The sequence below is a fragment of the Camelus dromedarius genome, chromosome X, assembly GCF_036321535.1.
Source record: "Camelus dromedarius isolate mCamDro1 chromosome X, mCamDro1.pat, whole genome shotgun sequence".
In the NCBI taxonomy this organism is placed as follows: Eukaryota; Metazoa; Chordata; class Mammalia; order Artiodactyla; family Camelidae; genus Camelus; species Camelus dromedarius.
In genome coordinates, this window is record NC_087472.1 from 75,684,483 (window position 1) to 75,708,199 (window position 23,717).

The 23,717-nt window shown below is 39.0% G+C and overlaps 1 long non-coding RNA gene across 1 annotated transcript; it reads right to left on the reverse strand.

Annotated features, from left to right (window-relative positions):
• Positions 1-1,051: 1,051 nt before the first annotated feature.
• Positions 1,052-23,717, reverse strand: LOC135320150 (uncharacterized). The gene is made up of 3 exons (XR_010379396.1): positions 23,385-23,717; positions 5,497-5,603; positions 1,052-1,269 (listed from the first exon to the last, which is right to left on the reverse strand). It is a non-coding gene; the product is annotated as an uncharacterized LOC135320150 (long non-coding RNA).

Consider the following 23,717-nt stretch of genomic DNA (forward strand, 5'->3'; position numbering starts at 1 on the left):
TAAACGTCTGTTACTGAATGAACTAGATCCATATTTCTGCGTGCATGAGTATTTGTGGGCTTGTGTGCATGTACTATATTTTCCAGATATTGGAATCGGATTTTCTTGATGAAAACTCAATTAACAACCAAGTTAGGGAGAAAAAGGGTTTTTGTATTTTTCCAGATGTACACCCAGGAGTGGAAATGCTGGATCGTATGGGAGTTCAATTTTTATGTTTTCAAGGAACGTCCATACTGTTTTCCATAGTGGCTGCACCAAATCACATTCATACCAACAATAAATGAGAGGTCCCTTTTCTCCACATCCACTCCAGCACTTATTATTTGTAGACATTTGGGTGACAGCCATTCTGGCCAGTGTGAGGTAATAATTCATTGTGGTTTGGACTTGGGTTTCCCTAATAATTAGTGATGTTGAGCAGCTTTTCACACGCCTGCTGGGATTGCTTTTTTACTTGCCTATCCTGATATTTCATTGTTAGTGTAAAGAAATGATACTGATTTCTGTATGTTTGTTTGTTTGTTTTTGTTTCTATTTTTACATTTTTATTGACTTATATATAGTTATTTTACAGTGCTGTGTCAATTTCCAGTGTAGAGCACAATTCTTCAGTTATACATGAGCATACATATATTCATTGTCACATTCTTTTTCGCTGTGAGCTACCACAAGATCTTGTATATATTTCCCTGTTGCTATAAAGTATAATCTCGTTGATCTATTCTACATATGCCTGTCAGTATCTACAAGTTTCAAACTCCCAGTCTGTCCCTTCCCACCCTCCTCCCCCCTGGCAACCACAAGTTTGTATTCTACGTCTATGAGTCTGTTTCTGTTTTGTATTTATGTTCTTTTTTTTTTTTTTTTTTTTTTTAAGATTCCACATACGAGCGACCTCATATGGTATTTTTCTTTCTCCTTCTGGCTTACTTCACTTAGAATGACATTCTCCAGGGACATCTGTGTTGCTGCAAATGGCAGTTTGTTGTCGTTTTTATGGCTGAATAGTATTCTATTGTATAAATACACCACATCTTCTTTATCCGGTCATCTGTCGATGGACATTTAGGCTGTTTCCATGTCTTGGCTATTGTAAATACTGCTGCTATGAACACTGGGGTGCAGGTATCCTTTTGAAGTAGGGTTCCTTCTGGATATATGCCCAGTAGTGGGATTGCTGGGTCATATGGTAAGTCTATTCCCAGTCTTTTAAGGAATCACCGTACTGTTTTGCACAGTGTTGCATGCCCACTATCTGAAACAGAACTACAGATATGATAAATAATTTCAAGTCATTTAGACATCAGTATTTTAGTTGGAGTTTTGACTCTACGTCTAGAGCCACAAGAGACTGTTACTCTATAAATGATACAGAGCACAATCAATATAGCAAACAACAACAACAAAGTCATAAGGTGAGATTTAAGCCACAAATTTCCAGAGCTGAACCATTTACACACAATTTCACCTAGATGAGGAAGGGGATTCTTCAATGCAGAAATTGGATTTTGGTGATACTGGTTTTAGTTAGTCTAATCCAGGTGTTAGAAAGAGGTTTGAAGTCCAGTCAGGTGGAGGGGCATTTTTAAAATGTGAGTGTGAATCCATGAATTTATGTCTTTCAGTTTGACTGTGCATGGATTAGTTAATAATACCTGAGAAGCTCATTTCCATCATAGCTGCGAGGAATCTTTTATTTGGTGTCCTTACAAATAAAATCTCTAGATTGTAATCCGTGATGCTTAAGGTTTTCATCTCCTTGAAGTTCACTGTAAAAGGACTTTGCTACCAATTTTGAAAATGTGCCTCAAGAAGACCCTGACAATAGTGTAATATATTTCCCTTGAACCATCATGGGTGAAATTTTCCAAAAATATAGTTTTCCCCATACAAACATTTTGTTGGGTGTCCTATGAGTTAAGGAATAGACATGCTGGAGTAACGACAATTATGCTCCAACAGATAGTATAGAATTCTCTTTTTAAAAGCAGGTCCAATCTATATTTGTGTGGTGAGGTCAAAATTACCCCTTATGTTTCCCTATCTGTTTCCCTCCTTTAGTGGCGATTTCTTGAGCCTTTAAAAGGAAGTCTTGCAAAGGTTTAGCAGGGTGTATGGAGAGCAGTGGATATTCTTGAGACTGGACAGGATGAGTATTGAAACCTGCCAGTTTGGTTGCAGCGTCAGCAAGCTGATTTCCTTTAGCGCACATGGTGTCAGATTTGGAATGCCCTGGTCTTTTAGTAATTGCAGACTGTTTTCACAGTTGTATAATAGTAACTCTGCAACCTGTTTTTCATGTTATTAATAGGCTGTCTTGAAGAGGTTGAAAACCTCATTGTTTCCACAGCATTCCAAAGCTGTGCACCACTCGAAAAGGATAGTGATTGTCAGTATAAGTATTTATTACCTGTGTGTAAGCTAGTTGACAAGCTCAGGTTAAGGCAATTAATTTGGCTTGATGTGCTGACACTGTTTCTGGTAAATAAGAGCTTCCATTTAAGTCCACAGTGGGCACTATTGCATACCCAGCTTGGCAATTTCCCTGCTCATCCTTTACTTAGGACCCATCTGTAATTAAATTAGACCAACCTTACCAGTAGGAGCTTCCTGGAAATCATTCTTGGGCCCAAGAAGATAATCAGTAAATAATTTGCAGTCATGATTGTTTTCTTCCTGTGGTGCTGGAAGCTAAGTTCCAGGGTTAAGATTATTGAATTGAACCAAGGTAGTATGAAGTGCAGAAAGCGACAATACTTCATAAAAAGTTAGTCAACTTACAGAATAGTGGTGAGTGTGGTGAGAGTTTAGAAGAGACTCAACTGAATGTGGGACATAAACAGTTAAAGGAGACCGCATTACTTTTTCTTCAGCGGCCTTCTATGAGAGAGCCATTGCTGAAATAAACCCCATATAAGGTGAGGTCTTTTTGCTACTGACTCTAATTTAGTTTTGGAGCATAAAGACAAGGCATCTACCAGCATTTCTGTAAAAGCATCAGCGTAAGACAGTAACTGTCTACAAATGACAAAAGACTTAAAAGCATGGTTAATGACCTGATTACAATGCAATTGCCGAGGAAAGTTGGCTATTTCTACGACATACAATATTTTCAGGTAATAACATACCAGGACATACCAAATTTTAGGAGTTCCTTGTAACTTCTAGAACATTTATATTAAAAAAATACTTCCCCGTACAATTTAACCTAAGAAGATTTATCGTTACTCATTTGGTCATGTTTCCCATGGAATTTAACATACCAAGTAATCTTAATTAATTCAACCTCGCTCTTTTGAGATGCTCAGGGGCCCTCTGAAGCATTCCAAAGTTAGCTAGGGGCCAAAAGAACATCCTTTAGGACTTGATTTGAGCAAGTTTGTCAAAGATATCAGAAGGTTTTAAACACTTGGTCAAGTAGAACCATAAGTCACTGTGAAACAATACTTACTCATTTAATCAAAGTGACAGTGAAAGATTTCAAGGGCAAGTATAGAAAGTTACAACGGGTTACTTAAGTGCTAAAGAAACTTTTCAATCTGTTACCAAAAGTTTACCAATATTTCAGGAAAACTTCGAACCCTTAACAAAGAAGAAACCAAAGTCTAGCTTTGGGCCATTTGACCTTCAGTATTAAAATCCAATCATTTAATTATACTCAATCCAATCTTTGTCAGCTTTCCCTATTCATAGAACTGTTTTCTCAGGTTTTCCTTTTAAAAAGTAATTCTTAGAAAGATATGCCCCTTCATAGTTCAAAATTCCAGTCAAGTACAAAAAAAATATTTATTAATAGTTTCAAACATATTTAATCTCTTTGTAATAAGAGGTCAAAAGAGTAAACATAGACTTCTTTAGCAAGTAAGGTTTCAATATTTTGTCTTATTGAAATGATCTAGACAGTCAATGAATTTCCATCATTTAAATTAATTTAGCAGAACTCTAACATTTCAAGTTACCAGAAATATGGAAAAATTGTGTTTAGGTAGACATACTCAAGAACATAATTATTCTTAAAGAGCCCACCTCAAAATGGTTACCCCATTTAGCTCTACTTCATTACGTACGAAAATATCACCATACTAAGTTAATTTTCTTGTTCACAACTTTTATATCAGAGAGAACATGACCTTATCGACTTTCAAGAAACCTAGGTACACTAAAAGTACTATACTTAATGCTGGTGCCTCTAAAGACATCTCTATTTAATTAAACCATCAACTTAAACTTGTATTCACGCATTAAAAATTAGTCCTAGATCACGTGACCCTTAAAAAAAAAACCAAGAATCTTTTAAGTTACATTTAGAAATATCTGATTTATAATGGCTTACATTTAAGTCTGTTAAATAGAGCTGTTTAAGAAATTAATTTTGATATTATCATCTGGCCTTAGAGACATATCATATTTATAACGTACACACAGACATACATAGATACAGAGAGAAATCTCATAGTTTCCTGGCTTGAGTGTAAAAAAGGCCTCTTTCCTCCTTTTATTTCTCATTCAGTTTTAGGCTTTACTTGACTAGGCCAAGTTATTTACTCTGGTCTCAGGCCATGTGGGCTCTGTTTACATTTTAAGCATATGTTAAGGGTTATATCTTCAAGATTCCTCCCAGGAATACTTCTGTTCTCTCAGGGTCAGGATTTTGAAAAGATGTTTTCTCAAGCCGGCTTGCTCTACAGTTTTGAAATGGTAAGAGAGCTCCATCCTGGCCATTTACATGCTAAGACAAGTTCTTGCAAGTATTGGCTTCGTTTTTATTGTACATGAAGCCAGCCACGTTCCAGTGGGTGGCTGTCCATCAGGGAGCAGTGCAGCCTTTGAGGATGGGTTTCCCATTATTAATTTGGCCGCCTGATTCACATATGATCTGCATAACTTTCTGAGGGCAGAGTGATGGAGCACATGTGTGCTGCTTTGAGTCTAGCTCCCCAAGGAATTACCCTTGAGTTGGTTCCGCTGTCTTTCGTGTTGTGGTTTCTCCCTCCCACAATCTAAAACTGCCACGGATGCTCAGAGCACTAGATGGTATCAGCCTGGTTGTGCATCCCCAGCCTGCAGAATTTACTCACTGATTGTAGTGGGATCCCATGTGGGAGCACTGCACGTCACAAAGATTAATCCTGAGACACTTCTGCTAGGTTGTCAGTCACCTGAGAATGCCTTATGGCTGGAAGGAGCAAGTGTCCCTTATTTCCAGAGCTGAGCAGGCTCAGTCTCTCCCTTCACTAGCAAACAGTTTGTTCAGATCATATATACATAATCATTCCAGGTTAAGCCACATTTTTTAAAAAGTCTAGTCAACCCAGTTCACTCCAAAGTTCCACTTAAGTCCCTGCCTAGGAACTAACCCCCTCCCCCAACCAGGTCGTCACCTAGGAAATGTACTGGTCCCCCCTTAAGACTCCAAGTCCCGAGAAAAACAGCTCGAGTAAAACTCAGGATATCATTTTAATGCAATGATGTCTGGCTATCAAGAGAACTCACCTGAGGAATGCCGAGAAGCTGGTGGGGCTCATAGTGCCTGAGTTGGTACCAAGGGCCAGTGCATGGTAGACTCCAGGTGTCCTCTGCTGGATGTGTCTGATATACAGCTGACCACGCCAAGTAAATGTGGATAACAATTCAATTAACAATCAAGTGAAGAAGACAGGGACTTTTATTTGAGCCTAAGTGATGATTATAACTTGGGAGACAGACTCTCAGAAAGCTCTGAGGACTGTTCCACCTGTTAGAAGTCGAAGGCAAAATGAAATACATTTTCAAGACAAATGATCATATATCAAAATGACCTACTGATATTTTACAGAAAGTTCGCCAAAGATACATAGTCCATAACCATACGAAACAAGCAGCCACTCACCATGACTCCCTACAGACTTGAGAAAGAATACTATCCTTTTTAGAAGTCACATCAGAATGCACACTACACATTAAGGAGAGGGAGGAGGCCCATATGAACATAGAAAGACAATTTGATGTTTAAAGTTTTTTTTTTTTTTTGGTCCTGCCTTAAAATATAAATTTTGTTTCATCAATTTAGGCTATCTTCATTAAATAAATTTCGAAGATTTTTATCTTTGTTTCTAGATTCTAAAGCAACTTAAAAAGGCTTGTGATTTCTAAAAAGAACTGGATGAGTGAATTCATCTCTTCTTATACTTGCCTCGGTAAATCTGGTTCACAAACCTAGTTGGAATAAAACCCCACCATTTCCTGATAGAGCTGTGACTCCTCAAGCATGTGCATCCTAGGACAGGCAGAGAAGTATCTGACCGAGCAAGAACATGGATGCTGACATCAGACAGACTTGGGAGAGTGTCCACGATCCACCGCTTACTTAGTGCAGGACTTTCAGCAGGTCACTTAATCTCTTTTAGTCTGCTTCTTCATTCACAAAGTGGGTACGTAGTCCCCTCTCTTTCATTGTTTCCCCAAGATTTAGTGGAGGGCACGAGACTAAATTTCACGTTACTATCCAGCTAATTAGTGTGCCAACCTGTTGTGATCATGAGTGATACAAGCATGCTAGCTAACAAATACTTGAAATTGATATCAATAAGCAACAGATAATAACTGTATTAAGAACTGTACGTATTTGAGGGTATTTATTTAATCTCCTCAAAATCATGGTTCCAATTTCCATGTAGTCTTCTGTGTAAAATTTCTATATACTATTTGTACATAACAAACATCTGCTATTATTTTTCTGACATCATATATATGTCTGTGTGTGTGTATATATATATATATATATATATATATATGCATGATTTGAAATGTTAAATAGGAATACTAGCATTGAATGAAAACAGAAATAATTTGATTCTCAATCCATCCACTCCCCAACCCTGCAACCTGTCACCCTCTGCACCGCATGCAAACACATACACACACACACACACACGCGCGCGCGCGCACGCGCGCACACAGACACAGACACACACACACACACACACACACAGACATAAACCCCTCCTGCTGGCTCCCTGAGACATACTTTCAAATTTTATCTGCTTCCCTCGGTACTCCCCATGATATGTGAAAATCAGAGGCTTACATTATTTGTGGCATATTTTTTTTAAATGGTCATAAATAAGGTGTCTGATTTCAAGTCCAACATGTGAAGAACAGAGGAAACCCCAACCCTTCTAAAAATACAAATGCTGGAAAAAACTGAATCAACCTATTTTTGGACTCATCAGAGAAGTGAGTGAGGTTGCAAGACAAACCATCATGTAAAATCTCGAGAGAGCATTCGACCCAGAGTCTCAACACTGAGATCTACTTTCCGAGGATCAGAGTCCTCTCCAGTCATAAATCGATAACACTTAATTGATAAATGAGATTAGTTGCATGAGGCTGAATGTGACTAGCAGGAATGTGAGGCTCTGCTTTCCCTACCAACCCCTATCTGCTGCAGTCTTAGGGGGCATCCACATGTTTGTGGTCTTTGGTCCCGGAAAAAGGTTCTCATGCTGAAGATATGGGAAATATGCCCCAGTTTTTGAGGCTGGAAGAGAGAACGGGTAATCATTGTTAAAATACCCCCAGAGCCTTTCCCATGACAAGGTCTACTCTCCATGGAAAAAATTTGCTAGAGCCTGATCGTAGGTGCAGGAAGGGTATTCCTTTCACCCTAGTGCCCTCCAGCTTTCCTGTCTCAGCTAAGGGAAACAATATAGTCAGTAGGGGTCAAGGCTTCCAAGAAATGATTTGGGAATACTGTGTGGAACCAGGGAAAGGATAGGGGGCATGGGGAGAGGGTAACGCCACTGGAGAAACACTTGTGAAGGTTGCAGCCCAAGGAAAGTCCCTCTAATACACAGATATTTCAATCATGAAGCTAAGAATTCTCTCCCTCCTCCACCCCTTGCCACAACATTAATGGAGTTGCAGAGAAGTAAAAGCGGTTTACAGCCGAAACCAATGCATAAACACCATTTCTCTCTGAGCAGGAGAGCTTTGGGAAGTCCAAGTTCAAGAGTGGGAACCAAAGTAAGGACACTAGAGGAAATGGAAGCCTCTGACATTTTTACTGCAGCAAACAGAAAACCCAGCCCAGCCCCTGGACAGATTAACATAAATATTAACACCTAAATTCCTATTTACAGCAGGTCCTAATACCCAAAATAAATTGTCTGGCTTTCAACCAAAGCATTACAAAGTATGCCAAAAAATCAAGAGAATTAAGAGACAAAGCAAGTGTTAGAATCAATCTCTGATACGATGATACACATGTTGGAATTGTCCAACGGGGGATTTAAAATAACTGTGATTAATATATTAAGGGCTCTAATGGAAAAAATAAACAACATGCAAAAGCAGATGGATAATGTAAACAGAGATATGGAAATTCTAAGAACGACTTGAAAAGAAATACTAGGAAATAAAATTACAGTAACAGAAATGAGGGGCTCATCAGTAGACTCAGCATCATCAAAGAAGGAATCCCTTAGCTTGAAAATAGGTCAAAGGGCAATGAAACTTTTGAAATGGAAATGCAAAGAGGAGAAAAACAGAAAAAGAAAAAAAAAAAAGAAACTGAACACACTGCCATGTGATATTGGAAAAACTTCAACGTATTATTTCAAATTAAAAAAGAGAATGAAGGTAGAGATAATAGAGAAGGAATCTTGGAAGCAATAAGGGCTGAGAACAGCAAAAATAAATGACAGACACCAAGCCACAGATTGAGGGATCTCAGTGAATACCAGGCAGTAAATATACTAAACACACACACACACACACACACACACACACACACACACACACACACACTCCTAGACATGTTATATTCAAACTGCGTAAAGCTAAAGACTAAGAAAAATGTTGAAAGTATGAGCTAAAGGAAAACCTCACTTCACCTATAGAGGAATCCGGATAAGAACGACAGCCAACTTCTCATCAGAAATTGTGCAAAGGAGAAAACTAGAGTGAATTATTTCAAGTGTTGATCGAAACGGAAAACCACCTACCTAGCATTCTGTTTCCAGCAAAATCATCATTCAAAAGTGAACGAGAAATAAAGACTTCTCAGACAGAAGGTATTGAGCAAATTAATCTCCAGGAAACCTGCTTTGTAAGAAATGTTAAGAAACGTTCTTCAGGCAGAAGGGAAATAATATCAGTCAGTAACTTGGATCTATCTAAAGAAAAGAAGAGAGTCAGGGAAGTAAAGCAGAGGTGTGGTAAGTTGAGAACTTTTATGTTTCTTATTCTCGTGTCATCTAAAATTCCTTCCCCACCCCACCCCCCCAAATATGATTGTAACAATGTACTGGGTGATTATAGCATATGCGTGAGTGAAATGATGGACAGATTTTTCCAAGTGATAGGAGGGATGAATTGGGAATACTCTGTTATAAGCTACCTGAACTACACATGAAGCTGTACGGTGTTATTTGAAGGTGGACTTCGATTAGCAAGAGTGCCTACTGTAACATTAGGGTACCCACAAAAACAAGTTAAAAAGCAGTATAAGCAATATGCTAAGAGAGGGGATAAGAGGATCGTGTAAAAAGCACAGTTAAATCCACCGAGGGCAGAAAAAGAAGGGCCAAAAGGGAACAAAGGATAAACGCCATGAACAGAAAACAGCTGCAATTAGAGTTGAGAGTAATGCAGTTATATCAAAACCACTTTAAATGAGAACGGTCTCAGCACACCCACTATAGACAGACCAATTTTCAGAGTGGACAAAGGAATAACCTGACTATGTGTAACCTACAAGAACCCCACGTTCAGTATAAAGACTCAGATAATTTAAAAGTACAGAGTTGGAGGAAAGCTTAGCAGGCTAACACTCATGCAAAGAAAGATGCAGGAGCTGTATCAATTAGCTTAATTTGGACAAAGCAGACATGAGAACCAGGAAAATCGCCAGGGATAGAGAAGGGTATTACACAATAATTAAGGGGTCAATTCTCCAAGAGGCCAGAACGATCCTAAATATGTAAGCTCCTAACAGCACAACATCAAAACCTATCAGGCAAAATCTGATAGAAGTTCAAAGAGAAATACATAAATCTTTGGTTGTAGTGGGAGATTCCAATGCCCCTCTTTCACTAATTGGTCGATCAAGCAGGCAGACAATCAGAAAAGATATCAGTAATTGAAAAGCATTATCCTTTAACTTGATCTACTTGACTTCGATAGAATACTCCATCCAATAACAGCAGGACCCACAGCCTCTCAAACTGACAGGGAACATTCACAAAGATGGACCATATTTGGGGACAGAAAACACACCTTTACAAGTATTAAGGAACCAGAGTCATTAAAACTGTGTTCTCACACCGCAATCATATTAAGGTGGAAATCAACAACAGAGGAATAGATGGGTAATCCACACATGGTTGGAAATTAAACAAAACCTTTCATTCAACACATGGATGAAATCAGAAGGCCCCAGAGAAACTTAAAGACATTTTGAACTAAATGACAATGAAAACAAAACTTATCAAAGGGTTTTGATGGAGCGATAGCATTGCGAGAGGGAAATGAAACATACAGCATAAACTCATGTATTGGAGAAAAAAGATCTAAAATCAATAACTTGAACCTTCACCTTAGGAAAGTAGGACTGGAGGCCAATTTAAACCTTAAGTAAGTTGAAGAAAATAAATCATAACATTTAGAGCAGAATTAATGAAATTGAAAGCAGGAAAATCACAGCAAGATGTAATGACGCCAAAAGCTGGTTCTTTGAAAGGCACAGTGAAAAAGGTAAACCTCTAGCTCCCGAAGAAAAGAGAGAGCAAAGATGCAAGTTACCAACATCTGAACTGAAAGAAAGGCTATCACTACTGATCTCATGGGCACTAAAATGGTAATCAAGGCATACCATTAACAACTCTATGCCTGCAAATTTGGTACAGTAGACCAAATGGCCAGATTCTCTGAAAGACACCGACTACCAACACACTTAGAGAAAGATAGATAACCTGAATAGTTCTGTATGTATTAGCCGGGCCCGTACTTTTTCCCTAATGAACTCTAAACAAACACTTAGGGAAGAAGTGTTGCCAAGAGTTCACCAATGCTTCCACATAACAGAAGCAGAAGAACGCTTCTTAATGCATTCTTTGAGATCTGCATTCCCCTAAGAGCAAGACAGACAAAACATTGCAAGTAAGGAAAACTACACACCAGTATCTCTCACAAACATTGACACAAAATTCCTCAGCAAAATATTAGCTAATTGAATCCAACCATGTATAAAAATCAGTATATACCATAACCAAATGCGATATCTTTCAGGCATACAAGACCCCTTCAACACTTGAAAATTAGTCGGTGTAGTTCACCACATCAACAGGCTAAAGCAGAAAAGTCATAAATCATACCAACTGGTGCAGAATGCTTTTGATAGCATTCAACAGCATCCACCTTAAAAACTCTCAGTAAACTTAGCAAGACAGGGGAACTTTCTCAGCCTGGCAAAAAAGATCCATGAAAACTTGCATGTGACTTAATACTTAAGGGTGACAGACTGGGCGCTTTCCCCCAAGACATGTCTGCTGTCATCGCTCCTGTTCAACACGCAATGGAATCCCAGCTTGTTTGATAAGAAAAGAAAAAGAAACGAAAAGGGGAGAGATTGGAAATACTGTAATAAAAGGATCTCTTTTTCCTCCAAAGGACACGCTTATCTGGGTAGAAAACTTTTTAAAAATCACAAAAATAGTGTTGAATTAACAAGAGAGTCTAGCAGGGCCACAGGATACAAGGTCAACCCACACACAAAGACTGGTTACCCATACATGAGCAGTAATCCAATCAGAATTTGATTTTTTAAAACGGTCTTTTACAGTAGCAATCTACATATGACGCATTTAGTTATAAATGTAAGGACTATGCCAAGGAATTGTTTGTGGGAAACCACAAGAAGTGATGAAAGAAATAAAAGAAGATCTAACTGAAAGGAGAGAGATTTCATATACATGGACTGGAAGACTCATAACTGTTAAGATTTCAGTTCGTCCCAGATTTATCTATAGACACGAGAGAATACCATTCAAAATGGCAGCAAGCTCTTTGCAGATACTGACGTACTGACTCTAAAATCTATATTGAAAACCAAAGACTCTATCATAAACAAAACAATTCTGAGAAAGAAAAGCAAAGTTGTAGAACTCATCCGATTTCAAGGCTTACAATAGAGCTGTAATAATCAAGACAGTGATTAAAGGAGAGATGCAGCGTTCAGTGCAACGGAATAGCAGGCCCTCTCACAGACCTGCACCAAAATTACTCAGTTTTACTTGACAAAGGCACAAGCACAATTTGATGAAGAAAAACAGTCTTTTCCGTAAATAGTGATGAAACAGTTCAGAGTATAACGTCAAAAAAATTTAACCTATACCCAGACCTTATACTTTTATAAATACTGACTCTAACTGGACCAAAGTCCTAGATGTAAAATATAAAGCTTCTAGAAGAAAACACAGGAGAAAATCAACATGACTTTGTGATTTTGATGAGTTTCCAGGCAGGACACCAGAAGAAGAATCTACGTCGGAAAAAAAGATTAGTTGGACTATATTAAAACTAAAACTTGTACCTTGCAAAAGAGATTGTTGAGAAATGAAAGACAAGGCAGAGACTGAAAGAACACTTTTGCAAAACTCATGTCTGATAATGGGGTTGCATCCAAATATTCCAACAACTGATAAAATTCAACAGTTAATCAGTAACTCAATAATAATTGGGTGAAAGGTCCGAGCAGACATTTCAACTAAGATATACTAGTAACAAACGAGCATATGAAAGGATGTTCAATATCATTTGGCATTTGGGAAATGCAAGTTAAAGTCATAATGAGGTAACACAACACATTATTACACAGGTTAGTATCTGAAACCCTGACAAAACCAACTGCTGGTGAGCATGCAGAGCAACACAAACAGTCATTCATTTAACACTGGAATTCGAAACTGCGCACCAACTTCAGAGGATAGTTTGACAGGTTCTTACCAACCTTGCCCAGAGTCTTACAGTGATACCACCCAGTAATTGTGCTGTTAAGTATTTGCCGAACTGAGTTTAAAATGTATATCCTGTCAAATAAAACACGAATCCCAAATTGGCAAGGAGAAACTTTATTCAATCGAGTATTGTGAGGTAAAGGGAGGGGAGAACGGGCTACTATAACAGGGAGAACACTAGAACCTTAAGATCAGCAAACACCTCAAGAGCTAGGCAAAAAAGGCACTTTTTTTTTTATTGGAGTATAGTTGGTTTACAATGCGTTAATTTCTGGTGTACAGCATAGTGATTCAGTTTTATATATATATGTGTGTGTGTGTGTATATATGTGCGTGTGTGTGTATATATATATTTTCCTTTTCAGATTCTTTTCCGTTATAGGTTTTTACAAGATATTGAATATAGCTCCCTGTGCCATACAGTAGGACTCTGCTGTTTATCTATTTTATATATAGTAGTTAGTATCTGCAAATCTTGAACTCCCAGTTGATCCCTTCCCACCCCCTTTCCCACCTGGAAACCATAGTTACTTTTCTATGTCTGTGTCTTTCTCTGTTTTCTAAACAAGTTTGTTTGTGTCATTTTTAAGATTCCACATACAAGCGATGTGATATGATATTTTCTTTCTCTTTCTGGCTCACTTCCCTTAGTATGCTGATCTCCAGGTCCTTTCGTGTTGCTACAAATGGCATTATTTTATTCTTTTTAATGGCTGAGTAGTATTCCATTGTGTGGAATACTTATTTACCAGTCGTCTGTTGATGGATATTTTGGTTGCTTCCATGTGTTGACTATTGTAAATAGGCACTTTTTTTTATATGGAGGATTAAAGGAACCCGTGTTGGGGGAGTGGAATGAAAGGGTGATGTGAACAGCCGATGACTCAAAGAATGTTTAACTCCTCAGGCGGGGGGGTTCTATGATGCCTCAGGCTGAGGGTGGGTCAAACTAGAAACCTAGAGGAAGGAGAGGACCTTAAGCAGAGTCTGACTAACAAGTATTTCACTCCTGTTGTTCCATGGACACAAGCAGCTCTGCTGATTATGTATGATCTGAGGAAGAGGAATTTGGAGGGATTGTGTCTGATGCTGTCACAGGTAAGCAAGGAGGGGCGCTCCTGAATCTTATTTGAGTCACATAGAAAAGAAGGTTTCTTGCAATAAGCAGTTTCTTGAAATAAAAATTGGGGGGAAAGCTCTTGACCTTCAGTGTCAACTTTGGAAATAAAAGAAGGAAAGAACATGTTAAAGTGATTAAATGACAAACTACATCGTTAGAGAAAATACTTTCAAACCACTTATCTTACAAAGTATTAGTAGTGGAATATATAAAAAAACTCTAAACTCAACAATAGCAATAACATCAAAAGAATAGAATACTTAGGGATAAACTCCGCCAAGGAGATGAAAGTTTTATACACTGAAATCCACCCCAAAAAATGCTGAATGAAATTTAAAAAGACATAAATAACTGGCAAGACACGCCGTATTCATGGATTGGAAAACTTAATCGTGTTAAGATGTCAATAGTACTCAAAGCATTCTATAGGTTTGATACATGACTTTGAACATCCCAATGTTATTTTTGCAGATATAGAAAAATCCACTGTAAGATTCACATGGACTTTAAAGGTACCCCAAATGCCCAACATAGCCTTGAAAAGGATGAACAAAGTTGGAGGCTTCACACTTCTTGATTTCAAAGGTTACTACAAAAGTACATTACTCAAAACAGTGTGGTTCTGGCATAAAGACAGACATGTAGACCAACGGAGTAGAAAAGAGAGTCAGAAATAACCCCTCATGTATATCGTCAGTTCATTTTTAACAAAGGTGCCAAGGTTATGCAATGCAGAAAGCACAGAATCATGATGGCTACCAGGGACTGGGGGAGGGGGAAACAGGAAATTATTGATCAACAAGGAGAAAGTTTCATCCATGTAAGATGAATAAGCTGCAGAGATTGCTCCACAACATTGGACCTGAAGCCAACAATAACGTACATTTAAAGAAGGAGGATAGCGCTCATGTTACGTTTTCTTGTCACGATAGAATTCTAAAAACACGGTTGCGCTTCTCTAAGCAGTCTCACCTGTACTGGCAATAAGTGCTGAATAAGCATTTCCTCAGAACCGACCACGTGCTAGGCACTGTGAATTTCATAACTTTCAAAATCAGCTCTTCTCAAGGAGCTCAGCGAGATGGAGGAGACAGTTGAGTAAGGAGATTATTCCAAAGGAACACGAGAAGAACTGAGTTTGAGCTCTAATCCAGCCAGTCCACCAGGAGACTAGAGAAGGCTTCCTGAGCAGACGGCAGCTGAACTGTATGGAAAGATAAACGGAAGTTAGTACAGTGAAGACCACCTCAGGTGTAGGGAAGAACATTTAACGTACCCAGAAATGAGAGAACGTATGATGCTTTCCGATAACTGGGATGTTCCTCATGATTCACGGAACAGAAGGCGTAAGGTTTGGGGTGAGGTGTAGGGGTTGGAGACAGAAAGGGCTGAATCTGTAGGAAGGGAATGTATCGTAAAAGACTTCAAATTCCACACAAAGGAGTTTGGGCCACCCTGACAGCAACGGGAATCGTGGCCTACTAGGGAGCAAAGGAGTGTTTGCTCCAGTTCTGTGATGGCAAAAATTTATTTAGTATTCATTTAGTCCATTTTCAGATGTTCCCATAATGTGAATTTGGGTGGTCGTGGGATGAGGGAATTTGGTGGTTGTGGAATGAGGAACTTTGTCCTACTTGAACATCTACTACGTGCCACACGTTATATCAGGAGTTTTTCATGTACAGGACCCCTTCTAATCTTCCCAATGTTGGTAGGTGTTGTTCTTCCCATTTTACAGATCATGAATCTGACGCTCAGAGAAGTCAGCAGACGTGTCCACGTTTTCAGAGGAGGTAGGTGAAAGATGTGTGATGGAGGCCATGCTGCCCCCAATTAAGAGACAATCAAAATGGCTTGGATTTCATAACAAATATACAAGTCAGCACGTTAGAATTTTACAGTTGATTGGGTTACCCAGAACTTAACAGACCTGTATATGACACTTGAGTTTTGCCTCCATTTTTCTGTACTTGAACATTGAATAACAATGACTATTTATAGGCTTTTCTTCATCATGAATAGTGTTAGTTAAGTACTGCTTTTCTTCTGCATTTGTCCAGTTCCACCCACACCAAAATACTTCTACAAACTCCTAATTGCCTAACCCACAAAACTTGGGTTTTGACTAGGACCTATTCCATGACACAATCAAAGCATTTTTTCCAGTATGGATTTTCCGATGTCAAACAAGATGAGATTGCCAGTAGAAGGCCCTTGCACACTCACTGCATTCACAGGGGTTTCTCCACAGTGAATTCGATGATGGGGAATAAGATAAGATCTCCTCACAAAGGCTTTCCCACATGTTGCATTCATAGAACCTTTCCCAGTGATGCAAATGCTACTGGTCATTAAGAGCACAACTCCACCTGCAATTTGTTCCACCTGAGCTACACAAATAGGTCTTCTCACCACTGTGAATTCTCTGATGTCCAAAAAAATGCACGACCTCCAACCAAAAGCTTTTCCACATTCATGACACCCATCTGGTATTTCTCCACCATGACTTTTTTGATGCTGAAAAGTTGTGAACTCCAAATAAACGCTGTTCCACAGCTATCACACTTAATAAGGCTTCCCGCACTATGAATTTTCTGATGCCCAATAGGAGATGAGCTCTGACTGAAGCCTAGCCCACATTCGTTACATTTATGAGCTTTTCCCCCTAGGATGAATGGTGAGCTAGCCAAGACACAGGATTCTGCCCCTGCCATCACCTCTTGACACACACACACACACACACACACACACACACACACACACACACACACACACAATAGGTATGTTGCTTTAACATTTCCCATATACTAGCATATATTTTAAAGTGGGCAGGGAAGGAATAGTCCAGTTCGTAAATCAGGAAACAGAGACTAAGACAAGATAAATGCTATGTACTCACATTGCCTAGTGTTGACAAATCTCGGAATAGATTCCATATCTGAGAACTGTTGTTTTTTCACAACAGACAGACAAAATTTGTATTCAGACTTGAATAAAATTTCCTACTATATCTATATACTTTGAAAACTACATCCGAAATTTGAAACTTGTGAGGGAAGTTTAAAGAGAGACAGAGAGAGAGAGGACAATAAAGCGGGAGTATTTGTTTTTCGCAGTGCAGCAAGAATAAGGAAGCAAAGTCGAATCCTCCTCAGCCTTGCGAACGCATTCCAGGCTGTTAGACAGGAGGGAGTGAGTCCTGTGGCTGAAGGAAATGGTGGAGCCTGGGCACAGTGTCCTGTATGGTTTAGACAATCGAATTTTCCTGGGTAGAGTTACAGCTTTATAGTCTTGGTTTGCAAGGAAGCTTTCGACAAACATCTCACCATGCACCATGTACTCCTTCTTAGACATCCCAAACTGTGCTCATTTAAGGTAACCCAGATGCCGCTACCATCATGTCACTGAGTCTCCAGAGTCTGACTGTACTAGGAAGAAGAAGGAAATAACCATTGGAATCACGAGTGTGTACTACTCTGGGTCACAGCAGGAAACAGAGGACACTCAGATTGTGTAATCTGAGGAGAGTCCAGTAGAGGAACTAATGCCAAAGGTGAGGCAGGGGTATAGGGATGACAACAAAGATAGCATAGCGCCTGACTGGAAGCTGAAGGGTCACTCAGCAATTCTGGGCCTGAAGGGATGAGGCAAAAGAACTTTTTGTGTCTCCTGAGATCGAAAGGGCTGTGTGTAGAGGACCACGGTACAGAAGCTGAGACCTTGATTTGAGGGATGTAGGCAGTCAGTGATGGGCCCGCAAGAGGGAGCAGACAGGCAGAACATCACAGCATCACTCTCCTACCCTCTGATCTCCCGCCAGGGTTGCACATTGAACAAGCTCAATCACAAGCCGGAGGACAAAGTCCCCTCCCCTCTCCTGCGGGGCCCAGAGCAGGGCGGGAGGGGCGGGTGGATCTTGGGTGGGAGGTAAATATGAAACTCAAACCCCAGAGGATGTTCCGTTAGTTTGGATACATTTACCTAGTTTACTCAGGGCAGGGATTGCACTATACGACCCAGTGACTTAACCTTTTTGATCAATAATCTGTGAATCTTTGACAACATTTAAAACAAGACTCTCAGAGGAGGCTAAAATACAAACAGTGAAGTTAACGTGAACGGAGATTGGAAGGGGGAAAACATTCCATTTTTTATAGTGAAACAAAATGAAATTTTAAGAGAAATCTAACAAGAAAAACAGAGCTATATGAAGAAAACCATAAAGTCTTTTTGAAAGACAGAAGACTAAATCCAAGCTACTAGAAAGATAAACCATATTCTTTGATGGGAAGATTTAACCAATATCACAAAGGATCAAGCCTCCCTGAATTGAAATGTAACTAATTCAATAGTAACCAGAATACACACGATGTATTACGTTGGACTGTTACAAAATAATCCAAAGTTTATTTGTAAAAGTAAATGACTAAGAATAGGCAGGGATATTATGAAAAAGAACAACAGTGAGAGGCCTGGCCTTAGTGGATATCATTATACAATAATTCTCATAAATGTGTGTGTGTGTGTGTGTGTGTGTGTGTGTGTGTGTATATATATCTATATCTATATCTATATATATATATATATGTATGTATATGTATGTCATAACAATATAAAATAAAGGTGATACTTCAATTCATGGTATAAATGACTATTCATAAAACTGAACTTCCATCTTATAGCATGTACAACACAGTACATCAAATACTTCAGGTGAACTAAAGTGTTAAGTATAGGAAATAAACAGAGTGAATGTTGCAAGAGGATCTAGAAAGTTATATGCACAATACAGGAGCCAGAGAAATCTACACTGGAATCTCTGCGGTTTAAAAAAATTAAAGACTGACACTTTTGCCTACACACAATTTTAAAATTTTGAATGACAAAGGATATCATCAATATACAAACAAAAACAAAGCAGGAAATAGAATTCAATAAAGTTGACAAAGTGTTAATATTCAAACTACGTAGAAAGTACTCTTACAAACGGACTAGAAAAAAGACAAGCAACGCAAGTTTTTAAAAAAATGGGAGTAGGATAAGAATCAGGAATTCTTTCTCAAAATTGCTTTGGTGACTTGGGGTGTTTACCTGAGGAAAGTGAAAATGCTAATTTGAAAAGATATATGCACCCCATGTTCACTGCAATATTACTGACAATAGCAAAGAGAATGGAAACAACCTAAGTGTCTATTGCTAGATGAGTGGATAAAGAAGATGTCAGATATATGTATATAGTAATATCACAGAGCCTTAAAGAGTGAAATCTTGCCATTTGTGACAACATGGATGAACCCTGAGGGCATTTGCTAAGTGCAGTAAGTCAGGCAGAGAAAGATAAATACCATATGATTTCACTTATATGTGGAGTCTAACAAAACAAACAAAGTCAAAACAAAACAAAACAGAATCAAGCCCATCGATACAGAGAATGATTGGTGGTTGCCAGAGAGGAGGGTTGTAGGAGTGGGCAGAATTGGTGAAGGGGTCAAAAGGTACCCAGTTATAAAATAAGTAAGTCAAGGTGGTATGTTGTATACCCTGGTGACTATAGTTAATAATACTGTATTGCATGTTTGAAAGTTGCCGAGAGATTAGATCTTAAAAGTGCTCATCACAAGAAAAAACATTTTTGCAACTATATATGGCGACAGATTGTGACTAGACATACTGCAGACACTTTGCCATACAGACAAATATTGAATCCTTATGTTGTACTCCTGAAACTAGTATGATGTGTGTCAATTATATCTCGATAAAAATAGAAAATTAAAAGTGTGATTGTGCACATTAGAAACTCAATTGATGGAGCAGAGGGAACACGTCCTAACTCATTCTATGAGGCCGGCATTACTTTAATACCAATCCAGACAAAGACGTTACCAGAATGGAAAGTTACGGAACAGTAAATCTCATGATATAGGTGCAAAAATCCTCAGCAATGTTTTACCAAATCAAACCTAAAGGTGTGTAATAAGAATTATACACCACAAGCAAGCGGGATTTATTCCAGTTACGTAAGTCTGGTTCAACATAGAAAATTCAGTTGATGTAACTCATCCCATCAACATAGGATCAAATAATCGTATCATTAAACGCTTAAAAACATTTGACAAAAATACAACAGCCATTCACAATAAAATTCTCATTGAAGTAGGAATATAGGGGAAATTCCTCAGCTTAATAAAGAACATCTCCCCCCAAAGTCTACGCATAACATCATATTTAATGGTGAGAAACTAGATGCTTTTCCTCTAAGATCAGGAACAAGGAAAGGATGCCCCTTCTCACCACTCCTGTTCAACCAGAAAGTCTTAGCTAATGCAATGAGAGAAGACAAGACAAGGAAAGGTATATAGATTGGAAAGGAAGAAATGAAAGTGTCATTTTTGGTGGATGACATGATTGTTCATGTAGAAAACTGCAAAGAATCAACTAAGTAAATATAGAAATAAACTCATGGAACTAATCAGCAATTATAACAAGGTCGTAGGATACAAGATTAACACACATAAGTCAATGTATTTCTTTTAGCCTGCGAAGAACACATGGAATTTGGAATTTAAAACAATAACATTTATATTAGCCCTCTCCCCCAAAGGAAAGAAATACTTAAGTACAAACCTAACGAAATATGTATAGAATATAGGGGGGAATTTAAAAGAAAATGACAAAGAAAAATGAAGACAACCTACGTTAATTGAGAGGTATTCCATGCCCATGGATTGGAAGACTCAGTGGTGTTAAGGTAACAGTTTTCCCTAACTTGATCTATAGATTCAATGCAATCCCAATCAAAATGTCAGAAAATGATCTTGTGAATCTTGACAACCTGTTTCTAAAATTTACAAGGAAAGGCAAAAGATCAAGAATAGCCAACGAAAGTCAGAGGACTGATACCACCTGGTCTTGCTATGAAGCTACACTGATCAAGAAAGTTTGGTTCTACAAAGGAAGAAACAAATAGATGAACGGAACAGAACAGAGAGCCCAGAAAGGGACCCACACAAATAAAATCAAACGATCATTAGCAAAGACACAGAGACAGTTCAATGGAGAAAGAACAGTCTTGCCAACAAATGGTGCTGTAGTAAGCGGATATCCATAGGCAAAAAAAAAAAAAAAAAAAAAAAAAGAAAAGAAAAGTGGACCTAGACACAGACCTGATATCTTTGAAAAAAATTAACTCAAAGTGGGCCATAGATGTAAATGTTTGAAAAAAAGCCTGTAAAACTTGTAAAAGATAGCACAGGGTGAAATCTAGGTAACCATGGGTTTGGTGATGACATTTTAGATATAACAGTATGAAGGAAAAATCTGAGAAGTTGCAATTTATTAAAATCAAAAATTCAGCTTTGTGAAGGACCCCGTTAAGACAATGGAAGACAAGGCACATAGTGGAGAGAAAATATTTACAAAACGTATCTGACAAAGGACTTGCTTCCAAATGTATTTCAAGGGAATTGAAAATTAAAACAACAGTGATACCCTTATGTATCTACCACAGTGGCTAAAACCCCCAAAAATTGATATTCCCAAGTCCTGGCAGGGATGTGGAGTAACAGGGACCCTCATCTATTGCTGAAGGGAATGCAAACTAGTACAGCCATTGTGGAAGATATTTTGACAATTCCTTAACAAGTTAAACACAATTTTACCATATGATCTAGAAATCACACTTTTAGGTATATACCAAACAGATTTGGAAACCTGCACACAAATGTGCAGCTTTGAATTTATTTGCCCAAACTGGCAAGTGGTCGAGATGCCCTTCAGTAGGTGAATGGATAAACAAACAGCGGTACATCCATACAGTGAAATACTATTCAGTGATAAAAAGAAACGAGCCATCAAGCCGTGAAAAGACACGAAGGAACCGTTAATGCACTTTGTAAGGTAAAGAAGCTAGTCTGAAAAGGCTCCAACTGCATGATTCCAACCATACGATATTCTGAAAAGGGCAAAGCTATCAGGGGATACCAGATTTTCAGCATAGAGGTGGGTGGTGGCTGAGGGATGAATAGGTGAAGCACAGGGGATTTTTAGGATAATGAGACTATTCTTTTGGAAACCGTGCTGATGGATACCCGACTTGATGCATTTTCAAAATCCATCAAACTGTACAACACAAAGATCAAACATCAATGCAAACTATGGACCTTAGTTAATAACAAGGTGTTCGGATCGGCCTATTCAGTGTAATGAATGTATCACATTAAGGTAGGATCTTACTAATAAGGGAACCTGTGGGGGAGGCGCTATGAGACCTGTGCTCTCTGCTCAATATTTCTGTAAATCTCAAAGTATTCTAGAAAGTATTCAAAAATAGGCTATTAATTTGAAGAAATACTGAGCTGTGTGTCACATTGACATGACCCTCGCTTCCATTCCGGAGCGTGCCTTGCTTCTCATGCCCCACAGGAAAGTAAGCCCAAACACAAAAAGGCTTTGAAAAAGAAAGAAAATGGAGGAGGAATGGGAATTGTCAGCTAATAATTCCCAGAAATCCCTCCATGTTGGCAACACCTTTGACATATCAGCCCCCAAATTCCTATAATTCATCCTGGAGCAGCTTTCCCAGCCGTCCATCTAGTTAAGACTGCAGATCTCCCCGTGGCCCAGACACCTGACGTCCCCATGCCTCACTGTCTTGTCACGGGACCATATTGCGTGCTGTCTCTGTGTCGTGGAATCCCCCTCCTCTCCCATCCCCATCCGCTGAAATCCTACACGTTCTCAAGACCCAGTTAAAGCACCATCTTCCCTAAGGCTTCAAATCATGTATTCATACAGCACCTGCCACCTTCCTCGGCCCTTCCCTGACATTCCAAGCCTTGGTGACAGCATTTGGCACATCAGCTGGTGTGCAGCACATACCCTATGTCCATCTCTCCCTCCTCCCATTGTCATCCATCCTCTCCCCACACCCTCAGGGAGGAAACAGAACCCTCAATAGATGAAATGGACAGCAGGCAGGAAATAGCTGAAGATCTGGATGTTGGATCAAAGAGTCTCACCACTTGTCACTGAAGAAGAAAGTAAAATGAGAAACATAGAAGACAAGAAGTTTGAAGATAGTTCAGAAGGACAGAAGAGAAAACAATGGAGAGGAGACATTTTTGATACAAGCAGTATTTCCAGAGCTGAAGAAATACTTCAGCTTTGGTATAAAAGGAGCCCACCAGGTAGGCACCAGGGTTCCTAAAAAAGGATCCACCCCAAAACATAGCCTGGAAAATGTACTAGCTTATCATTTCTTCACTCACTTGGCCAAGTGCTTTGGTCTTCCTCATCCTGGATTTCCCTTAAGTCTGGACCCATGCCATCTCTCCTTGTTCTTGCAGGCAGATCAGCTGAGGTGTAGGAATGGGAAACCCTGCTCAAGGAGAAAGGAAACATATGACTGGTGAGGCTGGGAACAGAGAACTGCCAGACATCAGTCCCAACTAATGGGTGAGCAGAAACCAGATGGTAAGGAGAAGAAATATTCAAGGAGACAGCCCAAAGGAAAGGCAAAGAGAGACCACGTGAGGATGTTAGGTTCCTACTGTATCTCCAGGCAAGGAGCTTATTAGAACCCTGGAACTACAAAATAGTAA